The sequence below is a fragment of the Orcinus orca genome, chromosome 5, assembly GCF_937001465.1.
Source record: "Orcinus orca chromosome 5, mOrcOrc1.1, whole genome shotgun sequence".
In the NCBI taxonomy this organism is placed as follows: Eukaryota; Metazoa; Chordata; class Mammalia; order Artiodactyla; family Delphinidae; genus Orcinus; species Orcinus orca.
The window spans coordinates 113,072,565-113,082,379 of record NC_064563.1 but is presented as its reverse complement, the minus strand read 5'-3'; the positions used below and the strand labels follow the sequence as shown (position 1 = coordinate 113,082,379).

Genomic DNA, 9,815 nt, shown 5'->3' with positions numbered 1-9,815 from the left:
CATTTGTTTCACTTTTTAGATTTCATATATAAGTGATAAAGTAGAGAATTGGTCTTTATCTGATATTTCACTAAGCATAATACTCTCTAGGTCCATCCAAGCTTTTGCAAATGAGAGAATCTCATTCTTTTTTATGGCTGAGTAATATTGCATTATATATAGATATAGATATAGACATACACACACACACACACACACACACACACACACCACATCTTCTTTATCCACTCATCTGTTGATGGACATTTGGATGCTTCCATATCTTGGCCTTTGTAAATAATGCTGTGAACATTGGGGTGCATATATATTTTCAAAACAGTGTTTTCATTTTTTTTCCAGTTATATACCCAGGAGTAGAATTGCTAGATCATATGGTAGTGCTATTTTTATTTTATTTATTTATTTATTGTTTTTTTGATGTCTGATCTTATTATTTGTTACTTTAGAACATCTCATTTTTGACTAGACTCAGACTTAGAAGTAGAAGCTCTCAGAGAGGACAGCCTTGACTCTTGGCAGTCTGTTCCTGGCATTTTTCTTTGGCCTCCTTCATTCCCCTGGCCAAAAGTTTAGTATATTCTGTAGCCTTTTCCTTATTTTTCTTAGTTGCTGTTCCTTCAGAGCAATATGCCAATGTTTTTGTTGCAGAACACGTGGAGTAACAAGATGCTGAATCCTGGGTACTATTGTCCTAGGTTTCTTACCTTGTTTGTTTATGAGCTTTCTGACAAGATACTGGCAGACATCGTCTTCTTTAGAGAGATTGAAAAGCTTGCAGATTCTGCTAGCTCTTTTGGGCCCCAGATAACGAGGCACAGTAGTATCAGTGAGTCCAGGAATATCCTTCTCCCCTTTTTTTATGGTGACCCAGTTGAACACTCAGATTGGCATCCACAATGCAACCCTGTACAGATTTGCACTTTCTTTCTTCAGTCCTCCTTGGTCTGTAACAGGAATGCCCATTAGTCAGTAGCAGGCGGACTTGGTCGTGGATCAAGACACCTGCTTCCTGGTGAAACCTTGTTTGTCATTCCCACCACTGATTCAAACCACATAACACTTCCATTCTTCAACCAGAACATCAGTAGCCACTTCTGTGGCCATACCTTTCTCATAAAAGGTACGATGTTTTCATTCATTGTCCACTTCAATGAGTTTCTGACAACCAGTGGCTTGGAAAGAGATATTCACCTTTGTCCTGAAGCAGCTAATGGCCTCCAAATCACCGTGAAGAAGAGTGGTAGTACTATTTTCAGTTTGAGGAACCTCCATACTGTTTTCCATAGCGGCTGCACCAATTTACATTCCCACCAACAATGTACAAGAGTTCCCTTTTCTCTACATCCTAGCCAACATTTATTTGTAGATTTTTGATGATAGCCATTCTGATAGGTGTGAGGTGACATTTCACTGTGGTTTACATTTCTCTGATGATTAATGGTGTTAAGCATGTTTTCATGTGCCTGTTGGCCATCTGTATGTCTTCTTTGGAAAAATGTCTATTCAGGGCTTCTGCTTTATATATATATATATATATATATATATATATATATATATATATATATATATATACAGTTCTATGAGCTGTTTATATATTTTGGATATTAACTCCCTATCATTTGCAAATATTTTATCCCATTAAGAATGTTGTCTTTTCATTTTGTCAATGATTTCTTTTGCTGTGTAAAAGCTTTTAAGTTTAATTAGGTCCCATTTATTTATTTTTGCTGTTATTTCTTTTGATTTAAAAAAACATTGTTATGATTTATATTAATGAGTATTCTGCCTATGTTCTCTTTTAGGAGTTTTATGGTTTCGGGTCTTACAGTTAAGTCTTTAATCCATTCTGAGCTTATTTTTGTATATGATGTGAGGAAATGGCCTAATTCGTTTCCATGTATCTGTTCAGTTTTTCCAGTACCACTTATTGAAGAGACTGTCTTTTCTTCATTATATATTTTCTTTTATTTATTTATTTTTGTCTGCATTGGGTCTTCGTTGCTGTGCACAGGCTTTCTCTAGTTGTGGCTAGTGGGAGCTACTTTTTGTTGCAGTGCACAGGCTTCTCATTATGGTGGCTTCTCTTGCTGCGGAGCATGGGCTCTAGGCACATGGGCTTCAGTAGTTTAGCATGTGGGCTCAGTAGTTGTGGTGCACAGGCTTAGTTGCTCCGTGGCATGTGGGATCTACCTGGACCAGGGCTCGAACCCATACCCCCTGCATTGGCAGGCAGATTATTAACCACTGTGCCAGGGAAGTCCCTCTCCATTGTATATTCTTGCCTCCTTTTTAGTAAATTAACTGGCCATAGGTGCATGGGTTTATTTCTGGACTCTCTATTCAGTTCCCTCAATCTGAGTCTGTTTTTGTGCCAGTACTATATTGTTTTGATTACTGTAGCTTTGTAGTATTGTCTTAAGTCGGGAAATTTGATACCTCCAGCTTTGTTCTTTTTTTTCAAGATTGCTTTGGCAATTCTGGGTCTTTTGTGGTTCCATATCAATTTTAAGATTATTTGTTATAGTTCTGTGAAAAATGTCATGGATATTTTGATAAGGATTGTGTTAAATCTGTAGATTGATTTGGGTAGTATACACAGCTTAACAATATTAACGATTTTCTTAATTTACTTATCACCTAAGCACACACACACACACACATACAAATTTCACATATATGGCATCATAGAAATATGTAGGAGGTTTCTGAGAAGTTTCTTTACCTTTTATTTTTTTCTTTCCTTTTTCTCCAAAAATATTGTCCTAAACCACACATACACTCAATAATAGACATAAGGTTATGTTTCATATTTATATATCATCATAAACATATAGAAAATTATAAAATATACACATTTGTAACCACATGCTTTCAGAAATGTATTATTGTAGGAATTAAACTTTTTGGCACTCAATCATTATGTAAATACTTTAAAGTCATTTGACATAATTTTAATTGCTTCTTCTGAATGCTTTTATAAAGTATGCAAAATCAATTATGCCAAAATTTGTCTCAATTCACATTGTTGCCTTCTTTTGCCATTACAGTGTTCCAGCACACATGTATATCCATTAATGCTTCTATTTCTTTTTTTTTTTTTAAATCACAGGAGCAGGCTTGACGAATACAAGAGAAAATGCGTCTCTAAATTTTGATATTGTGGTACAATTTGCATTTGCCTTAACAATGAATAAAAGTACCCTACATATACCTATGAAAGTCTGATGGTGGTGAAACAATTTAGCAACTTTACTAAATTTTAATTTCTCTACTTTGCAAATAGGGCAACCGCTTGGTAGCTAACACCCATTGTTGCTGGTTTGCATTCTTGCCCTAAAGCACCAACTGGACTTTATACTACTCTATTAGCCTTTGCTGGCAGGGTGGAGAGCAGGGAGAGAGAGATAGACAGAAAAACAGAGACAGAGACAGAGACAGAGAGGGAGGGAATGAGTTTAAGAAACTGGCTTATGCTATTGTGGAGTTCAGCAAGTCCAGAATCTGCAGTGTAGGCTAGCAGGCTGGGGACCTAGGGAAGAGTTGATGCGACAGTCTGAGTTGGAAGAAAGTATGCTGGTAGAATTCTCTTTTCTTCAGAGGAGGTCAGTCTTTTTCTATTAAGTACTTCAACTTATTTGATGAGGTCCATTCACATTATGAAGTATAATCTGCTTTACCCAAAATCTACTGATTTAAATGTTAATCTCATCTAAACAATACTTCACAGAAATATCTGGAATAATATTTGACCAACTATCTGAGTACAGTGGAGAGCCAGGATGACAACTAAGTTTAACCACAACAACTATGTATATGATTTCATCTTCCTACACACAAGGAAACTGAGACCCAGTACTGTCAAAATGCTGTGTTAAATCAAAAACAGACATTTTACATTTAACTAATTTTGTAGCTGAAACCACTAGTTTTCCCCCAGAGTATTTTCTTCCCTTCTTTCTTAGAAATAGAATTCTGGAATTATTTGGATACATGGCCATTTGGAATAAACACTGTATTTCCAAGACTTACTTGGAAATAGTTGTAGTCGTGTGACTAAGATCTAGCCAATGGAATGAAAGAATATTTATCAGCTGTCTTTTCCAAGAAGTATCTTTAATAGGAATGGGTGTGTTCTTCAGTTTTCTTTTATCACAATTGAATCTGGAGTAAATTAACATGCTAAGTATGGCAGACCAGGTAGATACTAGTAAACTGGCTTCCTTTATAAAAGCTTTAGACTGCTGTCACATTCAATTTGCTTGAGGAAGAAAGATGTTTCTATGTTGATTAAGTCACTATTATATTAGGCTTTTTATTACTAACAGGTAAATAGTACACTTGTTTTAGATAAACTCTGGTGGCTGATCACAATGTGCCTTTCTATGTTCTATACAAATCTTTCTACTTACATAGAATGGCCCACTAACTCATTGTCAAATAAAATTATTTTTCAATGATATTTTTTCCATGCTACCAATTATCTGGCATGACTTTCCAATTAATTATGAACATATTTCACTTCCATTAATTAAGGAAATATAAAATTTTAAGGTACATTTACAAATCAATGATCTACATGATATACTGACACATTGTGGGAGAGTCCTAGAAGTTTCTCAGTTATTTAGACAAAATATCAAATAACTTAAGACCTTTATCACTTTTAAACAAGGATTTTTTTCTAATTCTGCTTACTCATGATTTTGTTTTTTAAAAAAACAATCAAAACAGTAAAGTTAAAGCCATTGCAATCCTTTTGTTCTAATAATATTACAGATTTTTATAAAATCAGTGTTTTTATGATGCTGGAGTAATATATCCATTCAATTATTCTTTCAAACATTCATTCATTTATCCAGCTATTTATTCTATGAAAGAATTAACAAGAATCGGCTGAATACCAGCTCTGAGGATAAAAGTATACATAAGGCACAGGGTCTGATTTCAAGCTTCTGGTAATCTTTGAAGAAAAAAAAAGATATTTATCATGCCATGTATCAGATACATGAAAGGAATAAGTATAGGATATTCATGTTGCTAACTTAATGTTGGTTTTAATAATTCTCTCTGTTGATGTCCTCCCATGAGAAGTAGAAACCTGGAGCTGTGAATATTGATTTCTCAATGCCTGAAGTTTTTCTTCTTTAGAATTGCTGAGAAACTAAGAGAAGAATGGAGAGTCATTTGGACATAGATTAATGGACACCTCTTTAACGTGGATCCACAGGGACTTTCAAAATTTCTCTGGTCATTATATGGCTAGCACCAATATCTCAAGAAGCTTGGCACTCATTTTTTTTTTTTTCCTTTAAACAACAGTTTTGTGGTAAGAATGAATCCCTAGGGGTGTATAAAGTGTCAGTTGTTTGTATTCAAAAGAATACTCTTCTCAGACTGCAGTGGTAAATATTACTCTTTCTTTCTTAAGTAACTCATGTTGTCTGAGTCTAGGAAGAAATAACATAGACACGGTTTTTCAATATATCTCAGAAGAAAATATCACAGATGTGTCCCATCCTTTTCAAGTTCAACCTGTACCCCCACTGGATTTATCAATATTTCATGTTGATAAAAACAAACGGGGCGAGGATGAGATTTGATCAGATTTGATGAGTCTTAAAGGAGGAAACAGAACTTAGCAGTATCTGATAAAACTGTTAAATGGCTGAAAATAACCATAAGATATTCTGAAACCTTTACAGGCATGCTTCTGCAGTTTTCATGATGTTATGGGTGGTAAGTAGAGGTACATAAATGTGAATCATTTTACTCATTTGTTTAGGAAATGTAAAATGATTAATTTAGTCAAGTAAAGAAACTTTTTATTCCGTAAATGTAGGTAGCCTTTGTCTTGAAGTTATGGATTATTGAGTAATTAGAAGAATCCATGGGCATTTATGAGTGAGATTTTTTTTTAATTTATAAAAAATATCTCCAGACTTGGACAACAAAAAACGCTTGCTCAGAAGAGAAGCAAAACAGAGTGCATAGCTGAAAGAATTCAAGAAGTCAGGGAGAATTGGAAAAAGGCTAAGCAAATATTATAAAGAGATGCAGGAGTAAAAGAAAAGGACATATTTAGACTTATGACCTTAATATTTTCAAGTAGAGAGAAAGCAGAAAACCTTTCATCAGAAATCAAGATTATTGTCTGACGTACTTCACTTAGTATGATCATCTCTAGTTGCATCCATGTTGCTGCAAACGGCATTATTTCATTCCTTTTTATGTCTTAGTGATACTCCATTGTATATACGTACCAGATCTTCATCCATTCATCTGTTGATGGACATTTAGGTTGCTTCCATATCTTGCTTCCAGTGTTGCTATTAATACTGGAGTGCATGTATCTTTTTGAATTAGAGTTTTCATATTTTCCAGATATATGCCCAGGAGTGGCATTGCTGGATCATATGTTTATTTTCAGTTTTTTAAGGAACCTCCATACTGTTTTCCATAGTCACTGAACCAACAGTGACATTCCCACCAACAGTGTAGGATGGTTCCCTTTTCTCCACACCCTCTCCAGCACTTATTATTTGTAGACTTTTTGATGATGGCCATTCTGACCTGTGTGAGGTAGTACCTCACTGTATTTTTTATTTGCATTTCTCTAATAATTAAAGATGTCGAGCATCTTTTCATGTGCCTGTGGGCCATCTGTATGTCTTCTTTGAAGAAATGTCTACTTAGGTCTTCTGCCTGTTTTTTTCTTGTGTTTTTTTGGGTTTTTGTTATTGAGCTGTATAAGCTGTTTGTATATTTTGGAAATTAATTCCTTGTGGGTCACAGGTCACATCATTTGCAAATATTTTCTCCCATTCCATAGTTTGTCTTTTTGTTTTGTTTATGTTTTCCTTTGATGTGCAAAAGTTTTAAGTTTACATAGGTCCCATTTGTTTATTTTTGCTTTCATTAGTCTAGGAGAGAGATCCCCCCAAAAATATTGCTGTGATATATGTCAAAGAGTGTTCTGCCTATATTTTCCTCTAGGAATTTTATAGTATCTGGTCTTATACTTAGGTCTTTAATCCATTTTGAATTTATTTTTGTACATGGTGTTACAGAATGTTCTAACTTCATTATTTTACATGTAGCTGTCCAGTACCCAGTACCATTTATTGAAGCGACTGTATTTTCTCCCTTGCATATTTTTGCCTCCTTTGTCATAGATTAAGTCAGATTGAGAAAGACAAATATCATATGATATCACTTTTATGTGGAATCTTTAAAAATGATACAAATGAATTTACTTACAAAACAGAAATAGATTCACAGACATAGAAAACAAACTTATGATTACTAAAGGGAAAAGGGTGTCAGGATAAATTAGGAATTGGTGATTAACAGATATACACTACTATATATAAAATAAACAACAAGGCCCTACTGTAAAGCACAGGGAACTACATTCAATATTTTATAATAACCTATAATGGAAAAGAATGTGAAAAACAATAAAAATATATAAATATAAATATATAAATTGATTCAGTTTTCTGTACACCTGAAACATTATAAATCAACTATACATCATTTTTTTAAAAAAATTTTAAAGAAAATAAAGCAGCTAATGGATGACCATTCTTGATGCTCCTAGTCAAAAATTACAACATGACAGTTACAGCCTGAACGTATAAATGACAAACAACTCTCTGACTTACCTTCATCTAATATGAACTGCCATGTTGTTTTTGGTTTATGGAATCTAAACCTCTTCCTAAAGTTGATGCTATCTGACTCCAGTCCCCAGATCTGTCAAGTCCTGGACCTTGTCTCTAAGCCTGATGTTCTTTTAAACTAAAAATACTAGAGCTAATTATAAATTACCATTGGTTCTCAGTTTTAAACATATCTCTTTTAATTATATGCTTGAGTTATTGATAAATTCATGGCCTAAAGTAGGACCAGCCTATTTTTCTACTGTTTCTCTTATAATCACCTTCTAGAAAATAGTCTTCTATTTAATCTCAAAACCTGGGCTTGGAGTCTTTATGTTAGCTGAAAGATTTGTCTGGTGCCAACTTTTTGTCTGCCTATATTTCTATGGATTATTCCCAAATTTCCATTATATTCATTCACAAGTAATCTGATGAACTTTAAAAATATTGAAATGATTAAACCATAACTTGATGGCTTTACAAATTCATTGTATAACATTTTTTCTACTTGAAACTTCTCTTAAGTTTTTAATTGCATGTGTACCCCCAATTAATTAAAATAAATAATATGGTAGCCAACCCACAGAACTGTGAGAAAGGTATACATATTTTTGTGTTAAGACACTAAGTTTTGGGATGGCTTGTTATGTGATAATAGATAACTGCTGCATAAACAGATGAACTAATGCAGAAATGGGCTGCTGCCATAACCAAAATTTAAACTATGTGGCTTGAATTTGATATAAAGCAACAAGCTCAGTCTGATAATGCAATACAGAAACTGTTAGAAAAGCTTGGAAAATGACAACTTACATTTGTAATAGTGAAATAATTGAAAAATGTTGTCTGTGATGACTTGGAACATAAAAACATGCATATAATATTCTTGTAAATGGTATAAGATTATTACCAGGTAAAAATTTAGAAGTATCATTGGCTTTTTAAAACTATCAATGGTAATATACAAGAAAGATATTAACTAAACTCAAATATTAAAGTTTGCAGAAATAATTTAGAGAGAATATAAATGATCCAAAACTTTCTGATTTAGAAAATAACACTTGGTTATCAATTCCAGGCTCTCAAGTTTCAAAAGATTTTTAGACCAAGAGATAGCCTCAAGGTCAAAAGAAAATTTAAGATGCAGGCAAGAACCAATGATTAAGACTACTGAGTAACTTAAATTGATGCCTAGTACACTCCCTCAACTAGACAAAAAATCTTCTAAGAATCTTAAAAACATTGTGTTGCAGCAGCCTGAAATTTCCAAAGTTTATAGATACCTACCTCAATTATGAGTGTGATGATTGAGGAAAGCAAAGGAACACCAGTCATGTTTATGGGAAACCCACAGGATCTTTAAGAAAGTTGTATTGGTGAAAGTGATGCCAACTTGGACTAAAAAGGTTCAAATGCAAAACTTTTTTAAAAAGGGTCTTTCAGCCCCTACCATGCTATGAAAAGGAAGTAGGTTAAGAAAGACACTAAGCTACACACATGACATATTTTATAGAAAAAAAGTTAGATCATTGGCCAGATATCCCCAGATAACAATGGACCAGATGCTACTTTAGGGCAGAATACAGGCCAAATCAAGAAATATTTGATAACTTCAGATTTGGGAGCACTTTTCAGCTGCCACATTGCTATGGAACAGTGATTGCCATGTACCTACCATTTTTTCCATTTTCAAATGTGAGTGTTTATATGACTGTTACTCTGTCCTTACATAATCATTGTATGTTGGTTGCATTATAAGTCAATGAGAGACTCATCTGAGAAACCATCTCTGCATACAATTTTAAGGCATGAGATTCTGAACTCATTATCTGATGTCATGATTGAATGAGACATTTGGGAGTGTTGGGAGTTAATATATGTATTTTTATGTTGGAGGGGACATAAATCAACTGGAAGAAAATTACTGTAGATTGCTCACATTAATATGTTCTCCTTTTTATTAAAGTATAAGTAATAATACTCCTTTTTATGTGTATATACCTTGATAGTTTCCTGCCACAATGACACTTATACAATATGTCTTCAGACTTCTTTGGTCAATGGAATACAAGAAAAGTCAAGCCAGTGAATTTTTAAAAATATTTATACATATGGGCTTACCCCCTTTTGCTGTTTTTGGTATCATATGACTGC

At 33.8% G+C, this 9,815-nt stretch overlaps 1 pseudogene; it reads right to left on the bottom strand.

Annotated features, from left to right (window-relative positions):
* Positions 1 to 452: 452 nt before the first annotated feature.
* Positions 453 to 8,996, bottom strand: LOC101273980 (40S ribosomal protein S6-like; annotated as a pseudogene).
* Positions 8,997 to 9,815: the final 819 nt, after the last annotated feature.